This window comes from Malurus melanocephalus, unplaced genomic scaffold (genome assembly GCF_030028575.1).
Source record: "Malurus melanocephalus ecotype Western Australia unplaced genomic scaffold, MMel_1.1 scaffold_27, whole genome shotgun sequence".
NCBI classification, from domain to species: Eukaryota; Metazoa; Chordata; class Aves; order Passeriformes; family Maluridae; genus Malurus; species Malurus melanocephalus.
The window spans coordinates 196,455-217,155 of record NW_026623259.1 but is presented as its reverse complement, the minus strand read 5'-3'; positions in this window follow the sequence as shown (position 1 = coordinate 217,155).

The following is a 20,701-nucleotide window of genomic DNA, read 5'->3' as shown; positions in this document are numbered from 1 at the left end:
TTTTTTTTTTTTTTTTTTCCCAAAATGAGAGGTAATTAAAAGGACCTTTCTTGTTTTATAGTGCATCTTTTGTTTTCTTATTAAGTCGAGCTATTGAACAAGCATTATCCCCATAATAGCCGGCTTTGGCTTTGCTTTATTTTGTAAGTTTGTCCAAAAAGGCTCAATTTTGAATTTTCCTCTGAGTTGCCTTAGATTGGCTGCCTTTCTCCATCAACCTTCACCAACAGAGTCTTTAGCTTCTAGGGAAAAAAAAAAAAAACATTTATAAGGAGAGAAGGATAATTTATTCAGTGAGATATTTTTGGAGAGGTTTAACACAGATTCTGAAGTACAGACTGTGATAACTAGCGGAGGGCATGAGAAACTTTTTCATTCTAGTCAATTCTTCTGGTTTAGGGTCTACCAGTCATAACTACTGGAAGATAGGACAGGTGGTTTTCTGACACCATTTTCAGGGGTTGTTCCTCAGGTAGGATATGACTGTAGAGAACTCAAGAGTTGCACCTCATACTTGGAGTATATGTAGATATGTGTCTTTCACACAACTGAAAACGGGAAGGCTGATTCTCACCCAAGCTGCTGCTARTATTTCAGAACACCGACTTTTATAATGCATTAAGAACCAGCAAATTTAGTAATCTGCACTGTCAGTGTACCTCTATGCATCTTCACTGCAGAAGAGACCTGGTTTTGACTTTCTGCTGTCAATCAGCCCTGCAGCTCTGTCAAGAGATCAATATCAGTGTAAACTGAAGTTCTTTGTGTACGCTCAGAAACAATCAACTCYGAGGCTGCATATGATAGTCCCAGGTCAGTGTCTTTAGGTATGTATTTAATGAAGGAAAGTTACAGGAATACTGCTTAAAGACAGAAAGATAGGATCAGTATCCTGCCACTGATAGTCCTCAGAAAGGACTAGCAAAAGCTAAAGATAGGCCTTTTTCTGAACACTAGCCTGAATATTATCTTCTAGTTGCATGACCTAGGTTGCATGATCTGAATATTTTCTATTATTTTATCTGAGGTACTCATATTRTCTAATAATCATTGTTTGAGAGTCAAAACCTATGAAGGTGGAAGTGGYGACAAGCTGTTATTCCTGTTTTCTCAATAGGAATACTGTTTTAGGAAACTAAATTGTCATGTTAACACTAGGAGACATTATTGCTCAAATTGGGAAGGACTGAAGGGGAAGATGGCAGGGAACAATAGGACACTTCCTAATATAAGACCTGCGCATTTCTATAATTTGTATTTTTCCAAGTCAAAATCAGCCTTTAAGGATCCTACCATAATGTTTTATGTCTCGAGTATAAGGTCCAAGGTGAAATATTAAAAAATACAGCATAGGTTACACTATTTTCCAACAAGATTTCTGTGCAAAGCAACTGAATTATTGGATTATCTTCCAGGATCCTGAGAATTAATTTATACTTGATTGGCTCTTTGAAGAAATAACTCCTTCTATAGTTAATGCTGYAACTATGTTTCCTTTTAAAACAAATTATGGATTTCTGTGTCCCTTTCTATTAATGTATCATAAGCACCAGATGTTCTGGGTGCACAAGTGGTGCTGATGTGGGAAAGAAAGTAACATTGTTTCAGTAACTTTTATTTTTCATTCCTATACTGATTGCAATGCTGGGGATTTGGTAAGTGCATTAAATTAGAATTATTTGGCACTGAAATACTGTAGTATAAAAGCTACCATTAAAGGAATTTCAATAAATTGGTTGATATAATTTTGTACTTAACTTGTGTCTGGGTTTGATTATGACAGGTCACAGAAGAGCAGCAATCAATATCCCGGTGTTTTACTGCTCACAGGCCCCTAAATGCAGCAAACCTTCAAATAACAAATTTCTATTTATAAAGACATTTGTTTTCAGCTCCTGGTCTCACATTTCTGCTTCATCATTTGGACTAAGACAGCAGAAAAATATTCTTTTGAGATGWCTTTAACAGTGGAAGAAACTCCTGCAGGAAATGAGGTGTGTCCTTCAGTGCCTAATATTGTAAATGTATTAACGCGACAGGCTAAGGGATCTTTTCTCCTTGCTTCAGTTTTTCTTTATGAGAGTGTTTTATCACTCACTACTATGTTGTACAATATCTTTGTTTCTATTTCTGTGTCTTCATCTCAATTCYAGCCTGTTGAAATTCCTGTGTTAATTTGTATTGGAGGTCAGCTTCTTTGATGGTAAGGACCACACTTTTYCCCAGGTGTGTATACAGTGCTTGGCATAATGGAGTCATAGAAATAAATAGATGTGCACAGACATTACTGCAACAAAAGTAGTAATAGCCCATTGTATTTCCACTGAGCTACATTCTCAGTAAGATATTTGAATTTGTAGATTAATTTTTATTGCTCCTCTTTTTGTTTATGTCCTTAGAACAATAATAAATGCTTTCCTTTTATGCAACAGTTGATAYTATTTTTTTATTTTATTATATATATATATTTACTTTTGGACTTTTGATAGAGTACAGAATTTTCAGAAATTAGCTCTATATTATACTGGATGAATCATAGAATCATTAAGATTGTAAAAGATCTCCAAGACCATTGAGTTCAACCTTTGACTGGATACCACCATGTCAACTAAACCACAGCACTAAGTGCTAWGTSCAGTTGTTTCTTGAATTACTCCCGGGCTGGTGACMCCACCACCTGTCTGGGCAGCCCATTCCAATGCCTGACCACACTTTCAGTGAAGGAATTCTTCCTGTTGTCCATCTTGAACCTACCCTGATACAGCTTGAGACCATTTACTCTTGTTCTGTCTCTGGTTGTTGGGAGAAGAGGCTGATCCCTGTCTGGTCACTGCCTCCTTTTAGGCATTTATAAGGTGATGATAAAATCTCCCCAGAGCCTCCCTTCCTCCAGACTAAATGAKGAAAATTCCCTCAGCCACTTCTCATATAACTCACTCTCTAGACTCTTCACTGGTTGTCCCTCTCCAGATATGTTCCAGCCCCTCAATGTCCTTCTTGTAGTGAGGGGCCCAAACTGGACACAGCACATGAGGTGTGGCCTCACCAGGGCCAATACGGAGTGAGCATTGTCACACCCACCAACTCAATTGATTTAGATTGAAAATACAGATCTTCTTTCATGGTACATGAAAGTGGGAAAGTGCACATATAAGAATCACAGAACATTACTATTGATTAGCTGGAAAACTTCATAGCATAACTTATGCTCCCTTTGATAGTATAGGACTTGCTTTTAAAAGAAAGTGGTAATTAACTTTCACAGAGAGAGATTTAACAATTTGAAAGTCATTGYTTATAGTTTATTAAAGAATGGCTTTTATTAACACTAGAGACTACTTTGGTATTTATTCACAGAACCATATTTCCAGTTAATATTTATTTGGTAGTCAATAATGTAGCAATAAAATGAATTAGTTTTCAAGTAAAAGAACAGAATAGATGCTTAGATTCTCCAGCAGAGCTATAATGCATCTTTATTTTCTGAGAAAGAAGCTTAAGGATATCAGATAGGATTATACAAAGGATAGCAGTTAAGACTTACTAAATCTATCCTCTAGATCCATTAGAGATTCCCAGCAAAACACAAGCTATTTGTTTTAAGTGAGAGGAAGCAATTACTGCTTCTTCATGGGGACAGTTTCAAGGCYGAAACTTAAGTATTTTTTTATTGCATTCCAAGTAAAACACAGTGAAATTAGTGCAAATGTACTGCTTAACATTTTGGTGTCCTGTGGCTAACAATCATCTCCAAGTTTAGGTCTGCACCATTCCTGTCATGGGATGGACACTGAAGCAATGGATTCCAGCTCTAACAGAGAGCACTCAGAGCAGATGCACTTCTGCAGTGCTCTGTTATCATGTTTGGTATAACTTTGAAGCTTGAAGCTTTTTGAAAGGTCATTTATAGTACATTAAGGTTTGGAAGGGTTTTTCTTGTTATGTTCTCAATAAACTAAGAAAWAAAACTTGTAGGCCTGGAAAATCTATTCACATGCATGTGTCCAGCATTGATTCTACTAAATGTCAGAATGAAAAAAGCAAAGGCCATACATTAGTTCAGATGTTCTGCAGTGGGAAAAGTGTGCTTAACTGCACTGTGTGGGAAGCATCTTTGTGCAGAATTCACTTCTCTGTCCTCCTTTCTTCACATAAAATTCTCCTTCCACAAAAATATTGATTTGGAATTCTCACTTCAGTCGTAAGGGATTTTTTGTTTTTTAAGGGATGATTTTTGTGGACAGCAGACAACCAGTTAGTTCTTGAAAGGACACTGAARGTTTTTAGCTCCTCTCCTGATTGCAATTACTGTATTTGTTTTTAATAGCATACAGCAAATCTAGTAGCTGCATTCATTTCTGCTTCCTTCATATGAGTTAAATTATGGGTTGTCTGTAAAATCAAATGGMCAGTGGCCAGGTGTGACTACACTAAAAGGGTAAAGGAGGGGGAAATGCACCAAGAAAACATTTCYACCAGAGTGGCAGATGTGACATTTCCTGAATGATGAAAAATTACTGTAAAATATAGTACCAGTTAAAAGCCCAAAATTGATTTAAAATCAAAACCAGCTTGATTTACATCTTGGGTAAACATAGGGCTTGAGAATGTTTCTGATAAGATTGTCAAATAYTGAATATTTTAATTTTAAATGAAATATCTCAAGTACAAAAGATCTTAATAGAAAATACAGAAATGTGTTTGTCTAAGCAGGAAAATCAGTCTGTCAATGAKGTGAGAAATGAAGATTGTCAGAAAACATAAACTTGACAACTGCTTTCTTGACCTGTCTTGTTAATGACAGCCAAAAAGCATTGTATGGATTCAGCTGACAGAAATAAGATGGAAATATATCCATGGGAAAGTCAAGAGATACCCTGAACCTTATGTGAATCATAGTCTAATTGTGAAGATGATTATTCTCTTTGGCTGCAAGAACTTTTATATGTCCACAGATCACTTACATGTCTCTTGAATTATCTGATAAGAGAAACTTTGCTTAAAACAAAAAATATTAATTCCTTTCTGCACCCAAAATAAACTATTTTATGCTAATACATGTTGTCTCCTGATTTGCTGCTTCGAATCCATTTCCTACATAGAAAGTACTCATAGGGTTACACTGTTTTGAGATGTGTTTGTAGCTTGTGAAGAGGAATTTTCTGTATATCTTTTGGAGTRCTTCTGGAAGTTATTAAAAGTAAGCCTACCTCTAGTTCTGCCAAAATTCTCTCATTGACTTAATTATTCTGCTGTGTGAATTCCTGATTAAGAACATCTTGTGAAGGGAAAGAAGGATTTGAATATAAATTTGAAATACATATATGAAATAGGAATATGTATGTGTACAACAATACATTTTTTCCTATCTCCTGAGAAAAAGATGGGTTAAGCTTAGTGGGGATGTTTTAAAATCTCAAACAGTTAGCTTTACCAGCTAAGTGAAATTTAAGCCCTAGAGGGTAAAATGCAAATGATCTTATGAATGGAGGATAACAATTAACTCTACTGTGCATGAATATTGTTTAGCATGAAGAATTGAAAGAAAATCATTGAACATTCCATATTTGAGCTGTCACATGGAAAAGATTAAACACAGGATTGAGGACTGTGTAATCCTAGGAACAATATGGTACAGTATGACAGGATAGGTAGAAGTGAAAAATTTATCCCTGATTTTCTAAGGCTCCTCCTCCACCTAAGGAACTGCATTGCTGTTTTAAAGTGCAGTGTTAAAGAGCCATTACAAAGCTGAAAATTGAAGTGTTAGGAAAAGTATAAATCTATTAAAAACACAGAGTTAGAGAAAAACATATTTCTGTTGTTCTAAACTGAGACKAAGTGGAGGTAACAGCCTATGAAATATCATTTGTAATATAGGCTTGGTTTTGCTGATATGGACAGTATCAGACCATACATGTGCACTGTTTTCAGTCTRTTTCTCCTTAAAAGTCACCAAAACAGTGTAGGTAGGATCTTACCTACAAATATTTGTGGTATCTTTATGCTAATTACTTTATTCCCATAGGCAAACTCTTCCMTGGCAATCCATAAAGAAGAAACATACAATTTTGAAATGATGGATTTTTGAAGTTTTTAACAAATTTCTCTTGAGTAGGGGTGTTAAAAGAGAAGAACTTCTTTTTAGTAGCTTGATAAGGGGGAAATCACAGAGATTTCATYTTGCTTACAGTTCCTCTTAATAGTAGTGGATCTTATTTTAGTTAATTTTAATTAACAGTAATTGGGTGTCAAGTTGAAGTAAGTCTCTTCAGCTTCTGGTGCAACTGCTGGAGAAAGATAAGGGCTATCAGATCACAGTTCACATTGCCAAAACCTTTGCTGAAAATAACTGCACCCATTCAGCCACTGTGCTTATTTCTTTCTGTTGACAAAGACAGGTGGCTTGAGCAAGATACCTCACTCTTCCAGGGTGATCTGAGAGAGGTGTCCTGCCATATGTGGCTGTATTCTGATTCCATGTGGGAGGTRGCTGGCACAGATGTTGTGGCAAAAAAAAACACATAGAGATTTGAGAAATGTAGAATTAGTTACTGTGGGCTTCCACCTCCAGAGTTCCTACAGCAAAGTAGTTGTGATCTCTAACACAGAACTTTCAAAGACACAGTTTACAACTATTTTTTATGACTGGGTATTGAAGGTACTAAGTGCTCTGAATTCCTGATGGTTTTCTTGAACAGAAATGCTATGGCAGGTGCATAATAGAGAGTCAGAAAACCACCTTCACAATGGTGAGAGGGAGTTACTGTAGCTTAGAGTCTGATGATTCGATGATTTGTTTGGGAGCTTCCTTGTCAGTGTACAATACAACATGAAAAATGAAAAAGGCATTCAACAGAAAACAAAGAGAGGAGTCTGATAGAATTGTTTTACAATAAAATATTAACAAGATTTCTAATCTTGGCACCTTGCTGAGTCAGTGTGACACAGGTGTAGTGATTTGAATTTCTTCTTACTTTRAAGCCAAACTGGAAGGAAATGTAAATATTGATATTTCATAGGTATCTAAGAACTTCCCTATTCTATGCATATAGCAATACATAATTCACAGCAGGGTAGAAGAAAAGCTATCAGTATTACATAGAATGCTTTAAATCTACTGATATTTCTGTTGGATTCAGAAGACATTTTTGGTCTTTGCTTTTCTTCCATAAAAGAACTATTTTTCTTCTGGTGCTATGTCTTATTTCTCTGTTTTCTGACACTGTTTTTTCTTCTTCTGTTATTTTTCAGCCTAATTGTATAGAATATTAACATGCTTGCATTATTATCAGGAACCAGAAAGCTTCACTTAGAACCTGAGTTAGAACCACATTTTTGCATTAAGAAGGAAATATTTATTTAAGAGCAGTACTGTGCAATACCAGTGAAGACTTTCAAACTGCTTATTTTCACTCGTGCTCAAGCCTCATTCTGCTGACATATACAACTTTGTAACTTAAAAACATTCTTTGCAGGAAAAGTTTTGCTTTTCAAGCCCACACATTTCACATGCTTCTTAATGATTCATTTGTTCCTATGTTGTCTGTTTTGGTAATGGAGCTGCCTCTGATTCAGCATGGCAGGTCTTTGCTACCAAATCATGTGACTGCTGACTTGTACTTAATGTCCTATGCTCTATCTTCTTCTCCCACCTAGGATTTCTCTAGACTTTTGCATCTTTCCTGCATAATTTCCTGCTGTGAGGAAGCCTGATAGGCTCTGGCAGTGTTTGGTGACTGTTGAACAGCTGTGAGTAATTCGAATTCTCTTATGAAGGAAAGTGGCCCCTGAGAAACTCCTGGGACCTGAGCACCTGCTAAAGAGGGGAAACATCACTACTGAATTTAAAAGAACTGAAGAACACATTCACTTCCACATGATTTTTTTTTATTTTGAAAATAAAGTATGCTAAAATGAAGAGATGTCAAAACATATGTGTCAGGAGCTGTGTTTTTCTTTTTTTTTTTTAATTTATTCTTTTGAAACAAAAATGATGGTTTATTTCAGCTATTATTTTTGAATTTTAAGAAAGACCTGACCTTCCAAGCTGCCTATGGCACAAATTTCTGGCCTCATGTGGAGTAACATTAACATCAGTAGAAGTCTACCCACATGATTTATTGAAGAAAGACTCATCATCATAAAATCTTCAAGCCAAGATTTGTGCTTTCTACTTTCTTTAATAAAGAACCAAGCATATAAATTGTTCAGAATAAATAATAATGTCAATAACTGCAGAAGATTTTCATGAACAAATCATGCCTTTCCATTTTTAAAAATGTCACATTTGGCACAATGTTATAGGTAGTAAATGTTGATTGAACACGCTAATCTGAGCAGACCACATTTGGAGGGAATAGATTGTCTTTATACATCATTCTCCACTTTGTCTAGCACTGTCTTTCACCATATATTAAACAAGCATTCTCTTTTTCCTCCATATCTCTTTAATATCACACAGATTGCTGAAATAAATCCCAAATGTTCTTCTATTACATCTCATTTACATCCATTCTCGACAGATTTCTTACTGTTTTCAGAACTGGTAATGTAATGAAAATTACATGAGTCATGAGAAACTGTGAGAGAAGATAAAGGCAAAATGATAAAGAAAACAAAAATGAGAAAAATTAGGGAGGGGAGGTGGTGTTTTGGTTACAGATATTAAAAGATATATAAAAGTTCAAAATTCATGCAAATAAGATGCAATAGAGTAGATGAACTAAACCATCAAGGGGGTAATTTCTTGTTGTTCATGTGCTCATCTGTACACGGAGCTGAAAGCAAAATAAATCCTCAGCGAGCAGAGATGAACGTCTGCTCTTTGATGGCAGGTGTCTGTGCTGCTCTGCTCAGAAAAGACATGGCTGCACAGTGTTAATGTTTGACTGTGCTGGTATAGCAGCAAAATGGCTTGTACACTTGTGGAATTAATTTAAACTATTCAGGGAGCAATGAAAATCAATGCAGATTTTCAGAAAGATGTTTCACCATCTCTTCCTCATACAGAATTTAGAAAAATATTCCTAAAATTTAAAAAATGGACAAAATGGATGAATGCATTTTTTTTTTTCTGCTGGCAAAAAATATTTCATATTTGTGTCTTGGGAGCTGCTCTGGTTTGTGAAAACTTTCTTGAAAGCAATGACAAAATACTCTACAGCCAAAAATATCTCTTGTGTCTTAATCCTATGGTAAGAATCTTGCAAGTGCCATGCCCACAGCCTCAGTGGAACTTACTAAGGTAAGATTGGGCAGGTCTGAACAAACCAAAAGCTGTGATCTTGCCTCTGATTGGGATTGACACAGATATCTTGCAAAGAGTGAAACACAGAGCACATAAAAATTGTCTTGGGGCTTTACTAAACACCAGAAATGCTGTATTATTTTTCCACAAATTAATCTGTGATTAGTGTACACCTTACTTTCTACCATTGGGCTGGAGTCTGAGTCAAACTGTGTTGGAGATTTCTTGATCAGACACAACTTATTTGTTGGGGTAAAAGAAACTAGAGTAAAAAACCAAGTACTTTTGTATATTGCTCTGTAAAAAAAAAAAAAAAAAAAAAAAAAAAAAAAAAAAAAAAAAAAAAAGCACAGGTTTGTATTTTTCCCTGATAGCATGGAACTGGGAAACCTTATCTCTATTTAGTCATCTGAAAAATGCTCATTTTTCAGTATTCTTCTTTGCACAGATTTGTTAATCATTTAAGCTTATATGCCCCTTATTAGCAACTGAATAGCACACTAAGTACTGTGATTAACATATAGCAAGAAAACTATTTTGGTGTTCTGCAGGTCCATTTTATTTCTATTTATTCAAAGGCCATTAAACTTGTCTTCAAAACTAAAATTTCAGTATTTCATAAATTTTTCTTTCTACTGAAAGATCTAAACGTAAAAATAAGCCCCAAGCCATTTCTTTCTGGGGTCCATTGGTAATTTAAAAAGTAATTTGCCTCTTTAACCTCATCCTGTGAAATCTGATCCAACAGAGCAGGGGAATTCTTAACTAGAACTCCAGGAAGCTGGATGTTATCCAAACAAATCTTAATCTAGACCACATCAATATTTTTTCAGTTGAAAGCTTTCTGCAAATAATATATCAAAGGAATATATCTAGGTTTTAGGGTGTCATTGTATTTTAATTATTGTGTTATTATTGCATCTTAATAGCTTCCTTGCTGTAAATTTTTTTAAATAGTTGCAGAGTTCAGAGATATAAGCAGATTTGATCTGTTTAAGTATAGGCTTCAAAGATCATCTACTATAGTGAATCATCTTTATTAATGGCTGCATCTCTTGTCTACCTCCTTTGCAAATCAGATGAATCCTACTGAGAGTGCCAAATGCAAATGTTAAATTGCATTCTTTCTTCTCCATGTGTGCCCAGCATTGATGTTGCTGCATGAGATACTTGATCAGYAGGAATGACTATCTGTAGATAAGCCCTGCTGCTCAAGTGTGGAAAATATCTAGTGCAATTCTGCTAGGATTATTCCCAGAATAACACCACTTCTGACACTGACCATGGAAATCCTAAACCCAGACTCTTCTACTTTTTGCTGTGTCATGACATAGTAGAAAGTAGGCATTCAATTTTGTTCTGAAGTTACTAGAACTTTTGTTTTAGCAGTATTTCATTAATATGTTCAGCAATGCAAATGATAGAACAGTGTCCCATTTTATTTTTAGCCTTAAAATATTGTAGTCATAAAACCTGTCATAATTAATTCCAAAGCTGAATCACAGATAGCAAAGACAAAAAAGGCTTTAGAAGAATGGGATCTTCTGGCCTTCTGATGACTATTGTGGGGACCTCAACTGGCAGGATAGTTTCACTTTTTTTCCCTCAAGGATGAAAGGTTTTCCTTGTATATATCTTTTTGTGATCTGTTGTCTTCTATTATTTCTAAATACTACGTCCCAGATTAAAATGAATTTGACCCCAAGAAAACGAAGTGAACTTGGACCAAATTGTATCRATATTTGATCCAGAACTTAAATTGTCCCTGTGATTTTTGCTGACCTCTAACTAGAACTGAAAAGATATTGTTCTAGTTTAACTTCTTGTTCCCTATTTTTCTGACAAATAATGCTCAAGTTTATTTATATGAACACTGTTTACACAAGTAAATGACAAATCCATGGCCAAGGCTGTAAAACAAGTTACTAGAAAGTCACGTGCAGTGGGTTCATAACACATCAGCAGTGACACAGTATTTACAGGTTTTTGCAGCAGAGCAACACTAAGGTGGTTTGATACCAAACAGGTAAATTGCTTCATGCTCACTGCAGTGCTGGGCCATGGGCATAGCAGAGTATTTTGTGGGATGGATCCTCAAGAGACAACATTCAAGCCCTGCTGTGGAACTGCTGACAGCACTGGCTCACAGCATAGATCACCAGAAAGCTTTATCATTCATCTGCCTGCTTCCTCAAACACCATTCCCTCAGCTTTGRTAGTAATGTGGAAAAGATAGGGAAATGTCACTCTGGAATGAAAACCACTAAGGCATATTGCTTTCTAAAGTTTTATTTTGTTTTCTTCTCCTGTAATAAATTCAGTATCTAAAGYTGTGCTGTTGACTGTTGGATGGTGTCTTATGGAAAAGAATCCAGCCCCTCAAACTCCAGTGCAGTAAACTGAGATAGGACATTTCTTAGGAAAGGGGATCATCAACTTTAAAGAGAGATTTTATTGCCTATTTTGCTGAGTAACCAGAAACCATTACATCTTCTTAGTACTACCTTGAGTGGAGGATAAGGAAACTGTTTTCTTAGCAAAGTTCTGTATAGACAAGGGCATGCTGTGAAAATCCATGGTTGGCTGGAAAGGATAAAGCTGAGCTGACTGTGATGGGAGCTTTTGAATTTTAAAAGCAGCTCTATGGATGATGTTGGTAACCACCTTCCTTGACTTATAGTAAAAGCAGAAACATCAATCACTTGACAGAATGACTCCCTATACTTTCATTTTTCCATTTATTCAATAGCATTTTGCAGTTACAATACATCAACAAATCAAAACAGCCTTTGTGGTTGCCACTGCAGTTTGGGGAGGAGCGACAGAAACCCAAGTTTTCTTATGCTGTTCTAATTCATACTGTCTGCACTGAAGATTTTATTTCAAAAAAGTTTATGTCCAGAATAATTCCCAAGTACTACAGGTTAATATGAATTCTGGCTTCATCAAAGATAAAACTCCTGGAAATAAGACAGACAAGTTGAAGAATTTCAAGCAACATTTCATGGTAGTGCAGTAACAGATAATTTGAAGGTGGTTTCGTGTTTCATAATAACATTTAAAGCAACCGCTATTTCAAATCAACTTTTTTCTTGCCCRCATTTCTCTGCTTGGCTTAAATTTTTGTTATTGAAATGTGGACAGTGATGCACTCTAGATAAAAATGAAACTTCTGTGTTACATATTATTAACAAAGTATAAATATATCAAACATTTTAGAGATTTCTCACTGTAGGATATTGATAAACCTTGAACTGTATTAGGAACAAAACTTTAGATTGAAAATTAACACTTGGTGGGAAAATTTGAACCAGGTTATTATGACTGTTGCTGCTCAGCAAATTCTAGCAAGCGTAAGACAAAGCCACCATGCATTTTAAAACAGAGTACAACCTGAAGTTTTTGGGAAAATGTGAGTGGACCTGAGCTGACATATGCTGGTCAGAACTGCAAGCATCAAAAAGCACATATAGCATAGACAGAAGGTTGTTGATAGCTTTGATGAAACCTTTCATATAATCTTTGTGACAGAAGATGAATGGATTGTTTGCCTCTGAGCAAATTGGACATCCATTATTTTAACATGGAAACTGGTACAGGGATGTTGCAGCAAGCATTAACAGTAGAAAACTTGAAAATGTAATCAAAAGGCAAATAGGGATTGTGGAAAATGAGCAAGCCTTAAAAAGATAAAACAAACTAGGCACATAGTTCATGCAGGTGAATTCAGAAAAAGCTTCATGAGCTGAGGAAAAGCCAGACAATGCTTTTCAAGAGACATTTGTCCCAGCAATGAGGCAGAACTGAAGACCCAGCTCATCCCAGCATCTGTGTGTTTAAGCAACCTTCACTTACTCTAAGGGAGAAATTAAGAGTTATGATTACAAGAGTTATATTGCAACATTTTGAGTTTGGTCGCTTTAGAAAGAGAGTAATAAAAAAGAAAAGAGAAACCATACACTTACATTTTAGTCAAGGCAATACACATAAATATATGAAAATATATTTACTAATTTCAACAAGTGAAATACTATGAAATGTGATTGACACTAAATAATTTTTTATGCTTGATTGATGAGCAAYGTCTGATAGAGAACCCTAGAGAAATTTACACATTTATAAACATTTACTCTTCAAGGGTTTTCCTTAAATTGCCATCTGAGCTGCACTCACTTCATGTGATGTAAAAATCTAAGTAATTTTAGGGATAAAATTACAGCCACAGTTTTCATATACTAGCTTTTATTCCAGAGAGAAGTAGATGAGCATGACCAGAAAAACATGAGGAGTAAACTGAACCATAATTGTTTGGTTAAAGGTAAACTACTACATGCAGTGTCCATGGAATGAAAATGGCATAGCAGGAACAGAACACAAGTTAAGATATTCAAGAGCATTGCCCTCAAATACATTGCAGTGACTTAACAGGCAAGAAAGGGAAAAAACTGTGAGCAGGAATAYTAAAAAAATTGCATTTGTACTCAGTCAAAGTAATGACCTATGGTTAAATCACATGTCTACAATGATGTCCAGTTAGTGTGACGGCTAAAGTAGGTAATTAAAAATAAGGACTGAGAAACAGAGGTTGGTACTTTTGGATACGCTATTCCTTAAGCAGGAAGATAGTATGCACAAAAATTAGATTGTCCGCAGATGCTTTAAAGGCAGATATCTGATTTTTTTTTTTTTCTGATTAGCACAAACAAATGTATTATACTTGATAACATAAGCTAAGTGTTGATATGGGTCCCACAGAGAAGGAAACTTCAGAAGCAATGTGTCAGTATAAAAAGATTCTTTCTTGAAATATGCTGAAGTGCACCACACAGTAGTTACAGCTACCAAGCAGAATCTGGAGTATCCCCTTTCTCATGAATACAAATTTTATATTTCTGTGTAACTTACGATTTGTTACACATATTTCCAGATATTTCCAGATATAAATTTCAGTGCACTTTGCTGATTGCAGCTACTGACTGAAATATTTGTCAAATTTTAATAGAGTATAAGGCAGATCTAGGCAATCAATGTATTGATTGGTTTTTTAAAAGACTGCATCTAGGCAAAATGTGGACTATATTAGCCAGAGCAGAAGTTCAAGAGGGCACAAAGGATTTTAAAGCAGAACAGCAAGAGCATATTTCCAGACTCTCTCCCAGCAAGGTAGATATTTGTTTACCAATAAGTTAGACATTCAGAAAAAAGTGGTGTAAGACACATTACCTCTGTTTTGGACCTGAAAAAATGTGAGAGGAGAGTAACTTACACACCAGATTTATTTGAGTTAGCTATGGCCTACCTGATAGCGATATCTGTCAGGCAGGTTTAATTCAGTRGGTGTGAATTTAAATGGCTTGCACTGAAGAGTAGTTTCATAGTGACAGTCAGAGACTGGATAAGGGCTCACATTTGAGACAAGAATCACTGATGAACCAAAGGCATTAATCCTTTTTGTGTGGCTAAGTAGCATGTGAGTGGAGGACCAGTGAGTTTTATAAGGAATGTACGATTCAATACGCTAAAACCATGACTTACTGAAGCACAGTCCCCCTAGGCAGAAGATAATGGTTTTTCCTCACAGTAAGCTAATCATTGGAGAATAGTTTAGTTAAGGACTAAGTCAGTCAATAGGTGAAGACAGCCAGTTCYCTAATTTTACAGTTTCAAAACAAATGATTTTAACTTCTGCCAGAAGTAGTTCTTGTGTTTCAAGGGAAATCACAGGGCAAAGCAACAGTGCAAGCCATGCCAGAGGTCAATTGGATATATTTTGTCAGTCTACTAAAGGCTTGTGGTTCAGTGCCTGAAAGAGTGTTGSACATAAATGAAGCAGGAAAGGTATAACAAATTCTGCTTGGGGAAGGATCTTTGTCACTAACTAGCTCAGTTTTAGGAAAAGAAATGTTGGAGCCAGCATGTGAGAAGATCAAGGTCCGTTGGGCAGTTGAAGTCTGAGTTGAGTTCTCAGCGGGAAAGTGTTAGCCAAACATCCTGAACACCATATTTGTTACAGCATTAGCTACAAAATCCTTTAAAAAAATTTCCCTAGGAAGTGAAATTTTATTTTTGTTTCTGTATCAATATTACTCCAATGTAGAATCTGTCCCTAAGGGAATTATGTCTTCTATATTATTTCACTAGTACTCTTGAATGGTCACTTTGCTGCGTCCTCCATAAATGGGTAGTTTTCCTTTATGCATTTTCCCCTTTACTGTACAAATTTGCTTAGTTAATTATTATCTGCAGCAACAATCAGTATGCCATCTTTCCTCTTTGACCATGAGTATAGAAATCACTAAATCAGAATGGACCTATTACAAATTTCAGAGGTATAGGAGACCTCACCCAAAGCAATGTTCCTTTATTTAAAATTGCCTTATATCAACTGTCTTTGAACCACTACTCATATTACAGCATACATTTTTGGTGTCATTTTGTTTAATTCTGTAAGTCTAATTTTGTGACACATTGTGTAAAATAGTCTACCAAACTCAAGTTATAATCAGCTAATTTAGTTCCCTTTGTTAACTGAAAATGTAATCTTATTCAAAGTAATTTTAATACACTTTCCATTTTTAAACTTCAAACATTTGAACTGGCTATTATTCTGGACTATGTTTTTAACCTTTTGAATGCTCACAGATCTTAATTTCTAATATTCATTTCAGTATTTTGTTAGGAAGAAAATTTCTCAGTCTCTTCTTTGTCCTATTTGCTCTCTGCCAGATGTTCTTTTTCTCTCACAGTGACTGTTTAATACTTTTTTTCCCTGTAGTGAATTCTGCCTGGAGACATAGGGACCAAACCTCAGAGCAGACTTTGCACAGCTTCTCAGAATTCAGCAAAAAAGTGGTGACAAAAACTGCATCATGTGAAGTCCTGAAATAGTCTCAARTTCTTATACTGAAAACCAGCCTGATTTTGGACTGGATCACCAGCATCTCTACAATTTGATCAGCAAACACAGAGGAGTATGTCCATCCTGACAGAGGGACAGCCTGTGGAGAAGGGATGCCTCAGTGTCTCCCAGAGATGCAGTTCTACTGTCAGTCCACTGAAGGGTGCAACTTAGCATCATCCTCTCCATGGAAATATGGGATGTGCACCACAGTCTGTTCTATGAGTAATATGCAAATGCATTTCTCAAATTAACCCCGACTTATTGGGCATTGTGCTAAATGGCAAAGTAACAGTCTTGTTTTCATATTTGTGTTCCCTTCAAGGTTTTTCTTCTATCTCTGCCCCTGAGTCTAGAATATACTTCGTGTTCTGTGTCTTTAGATGAGGGATACAAGACAGGAATTGCTTTGCCTAGTGCTCTTTTAAAGAGAGCACTATTCCATTCCTAAAAAGTTATTTTGCATTTCTAAGAGCTGATGGGCATGTGATTGCATTGTTGTGTCCTTCACAGACCTTCAGAATCTACAGAGCATAGGGAGGTTAACAGTCTCAATTTTGTTTTAATGAGATACTGCAGTCTTGAAAAGCTGTAGAGATAAGGAGAGAAATAACTACATGATAAATGAGAAAAAGCTGAGATGTAACAGAGAACTAGGAGATACAAGACTCTTTATAATTGAAAGGTTTGAGGAATATGCTGTGGGAAATAAAATAAGGAACAGTGAAAGATCTCATCTTTATATTGTGCATTTCTATTTTTGTAAATCAGTGCTAATCGTGAGAAAACTGCATTAAGATCACCGTCCGGTTCTGAGAGCAGATTATGGTAATGCGAAGTGGATTGCTGTTCAAGACTGGGTGAATGATTTGAAAATATGCTGAGCTGTTGCTGCACAGCTCCTCAAAGTMAAAGTCAGATTGTTTGAGGTAGAAAGGAGACTGTGCAACAGTTGGTCCTCCCAGGGCTACTGCAAGCAGCTTCAACAAGACTTTGTTACTAGTTTGTGGTGAAGCTGGTGCTCCTGTTTCCAAAGAGATAATTAAAGAATGAGTTTAATTTGTTTTCCAACTTTAAAATAAAGAACAGCATGACAAGAATACTAATTCTCATTTTTGGAAATACTGGGTTACCCTGCCCAAAACTGCACTTTTAAAAATTGCGATCTTGCTCTGAGATTAAGACTACTTGTGTCTCTGTCCAATACCTGCTTCTCAGGAAACTAATACTTCAGAATTTTTGAGCACCTCCTTTGAGAGTGCTACAATTCTATTGCAAGCTTAGGAGAAAAATCAGGAAAAAAGATATTAAATAACTGAAATTGATTGTCATAGACTTAAAAATGTCAGGATGGTTTCTGAGTTTATGTTCCTCAGACACCAAGCATAATTATTATAGAATGTAAAAATGTTTACACCARTTCTTGGCACAGAAAACTTTTCCTGCATAATTATTTATGTTAATAAGTGTCGTGGGTTTAAACCTGATTTTTCCCAATCTGAGTTACGTCACCAAAAATGTCGTGGTTTGGACTGTGCTGAAAGCCAAAAGCACCGCACCCACGACRTTCTCTCCCTTCCCCCACCGAAGAGGGCAGAAGGGAGAGCAAAAGCCCAATTAACACAAAAATTTATAACTTTCAGATAAYATAACATAATTGAGAGAAAGATATGTATGTGCTCCAGAGAATGGTCAGACAGGCTGAATAACTTAAGTTGCAAAATAGATTTATTACTACAAACTACTAAGAATACTACGGCATCAGGGAGGGGAGTGAAGATAGGGAAAAATTTACAAGGAGAAGAAAAATAAAAAAGGACATTTTAAGACACCTGTTATCCTTTCCAGGACCTGTCTCTTTCTCAAGTTGTCCCTCTCTACCCCCCCCCCCCCCCCCCCCCCCCCCCCCCCCCCCCCCCCCCCCCCCCCCCATGTCTTCCCTCATACACAGGGGACAGGAATGAAAGTCTAACATAGATCAAACCACTCATTACAGTTGTTGTTCAGCATCAAAGGAGAAGCGTTCTTACAGCTCCAAGCTGTGGAAGTTCTTTTCCCAAGAAACAGTCAGTGTATAACTGCTGATGGCAAGGGAGTATTTTCTTTACCTTGTACGAGAAAGAAAAGAATGTTCCTCAAGGCCAAACTGCATTGCTTCAGCAGCGTAAGACCACTATCACAAATCTCCTGGCAGAACACAGCTTCTTCTAAGCATACACTTCAGACGTAGGGCGGGGGCATCTCCTCCTCCCCACAGAACACAATTTCTTCTGAGCACCAACTCGCTTCAAACATTGTGGGGGAGGCCAAGACTCATCCTTTTTTTTTGGCTCCTGATCAGTTCAGTCCAGTCCTCAAAGGCCAGGTTTTTTTCCTCAGAGCAAGGTCGCTCTCCTTTTCTATACAGGTCGCTCATTGATGAAATAGTCCTTTTGAGAACAACTTTTTTTCTCCATGCTCGAGAACCAAAGCATCAGCACAGCAACTCATCCCATCTTCTCCTTACTTGAGTGATCTTGGGTCTCCATTTTTCTTCTTACATCTCCTCACCCTCCTGCTCTGTTTTTCCCCAGTGCATGATACTAAAACTAAAAACTAACAACCTAAAAACTACATGGCGGCCTCCCCTATYTTGTTTTGAATTCTTCTTTAGTACAAGACCATACGTCCTCACAGAGGTGTAACCAACCTGTGCAATTGGCCTAGGCCTGATGRKCAGCCTGTCCATCAACCTCAGAGCCACAAKGGATTGGCTCTAAAACACAGGGGGGCAGGGCTCCTTTTGCTGGAGAAAAGGAGAAAGCTTCTAGAACTTCCTCACAGGAGCCATCTTTGYGGTTTCTTGGTCCCATCCCCCCARCACCAAAAAYTGGACCGAGTAAAACCATGACAATAAGTAAAATTGGTTTCAACAGATTTGGATTATTTTAGGTGTTAATCCAAAATATGTCTTTTAACTGTAGGTGAAAAATTGTTAATAATTTACCTTTACCCTGGATAGATTCTTTCTGCTTCCTCTAAGGAGACTGCATTTTCTCAAAAGTGAGGTTCTCCCTTGTAATTTTTTTTTTAATACAGATTATTTTCTTTACCAAAGGAAAGTTTCAATCAAAAGAAATTGTTATTATCAAATAAGAAATGCAAAATAATTTGCTGATGAGAGTACATGTCCAGCCCTTGCAGGYGGATGACTTCATTCCCCACATGAAATCATGTTGAATATATCCATCAGTTTGTGCACTTTCCTGTTCCAGAAGCAAAATATTTGGTTTTATGCCTGCTGCCTGAGTCAAATCTGCTAGAGATGATTTAATAGCACCAAATAGAGAGGAAAAGGGGAAATTGCTTAACTGCCTTTTTGTTTTGATTTCAGCATGGGAGCAAAAGGCCCTCCAACACACGTTTTTTACGTCTCTAGGCAAGTGCAGCTGTGAAGAGCGCTCCCAGATCCAACTGGAACTGAGATGTGAATGGCAGACAAAGGTAAGTGTTTGTTTGCCCTGGCTTAGCTTTCTAATTTGCAGMTTCTGCTGCCCAGTTTCCCTTTTCTAGGGAAGTGCTGACCCTGTGTGACACTGCCAGCCATCCTAGGGACTTTGAAAGCTCCTCTCCAGCTGTGTGCTGCTACATTACAATGACATTTTCTGCCAAAAAACGTGGCTGATTTGTAATTTTTTTTTTTTTTTAATGTATAGGAGTAATGGCTTTCAAATTTCTGGTACTTCATTGATGGTATTTTTTATCCTATACAAGTTGTACTAAATTGTTTAATTTGTCAGGGAATTACCTTAAACTAATCATCATAGTAAAGTGTAAGTAATGTTAACTTGTTAACAGCCCACTTAAAGATGCAATATGAGGTACTTTGACARTGCAAAACCCCAACCATTACAGGAATTTCAGGAGAAGAAACAAGATTTAAACACACTAGAATTAAAGAAAAATAACTAACACATAGCAAAAATGGAATAATTAACAGAAATATGTGGTTATAGCTGGGTGAAATTAGTTCAGCAAACAGGACATTTGAAAATACACAACTGAATTCCAGAAATCCATGAAGAGTTTCATTTATAAAACAGTCAGGGAGATATGTGAACAACTAATTTCAAAATTAGTCTAAAATGTAAAAAAATGTTAAGAAAAGTAAGTTTTTTGTTTAGCAGGAAGGTGTATCAATCAGAATCTTAGGAGATTCAAAATAAGTTGGGTTTTGGGGCTTCTGCTGGCTTATTTTTTTATGAAAAAAATTAAGCATAATTTTTGACATCCACTGGGAAAATATTTTTATTTTCCCCAGTTTTGAGTTGAACAACCTCCCTGAAAGCCCATTATACACATCAGTTTTGATGCTTTCAAAAGTACTTTTCTACCATGAAAGCATATTCTGCTGGTCCTTTTTCTGCTCCATCTTCCTTTATCTTTCTGAATGCCCTCTGCCGAGTTCCACTTTGTGTGATATCTCCCTTAGCAATCTCCTCCAGTGATCAAAGTCTTCCATCTGGTGATCTGTTACTTAGTTACATTYTCCTAAAATAAAAATTAGAAGTTCC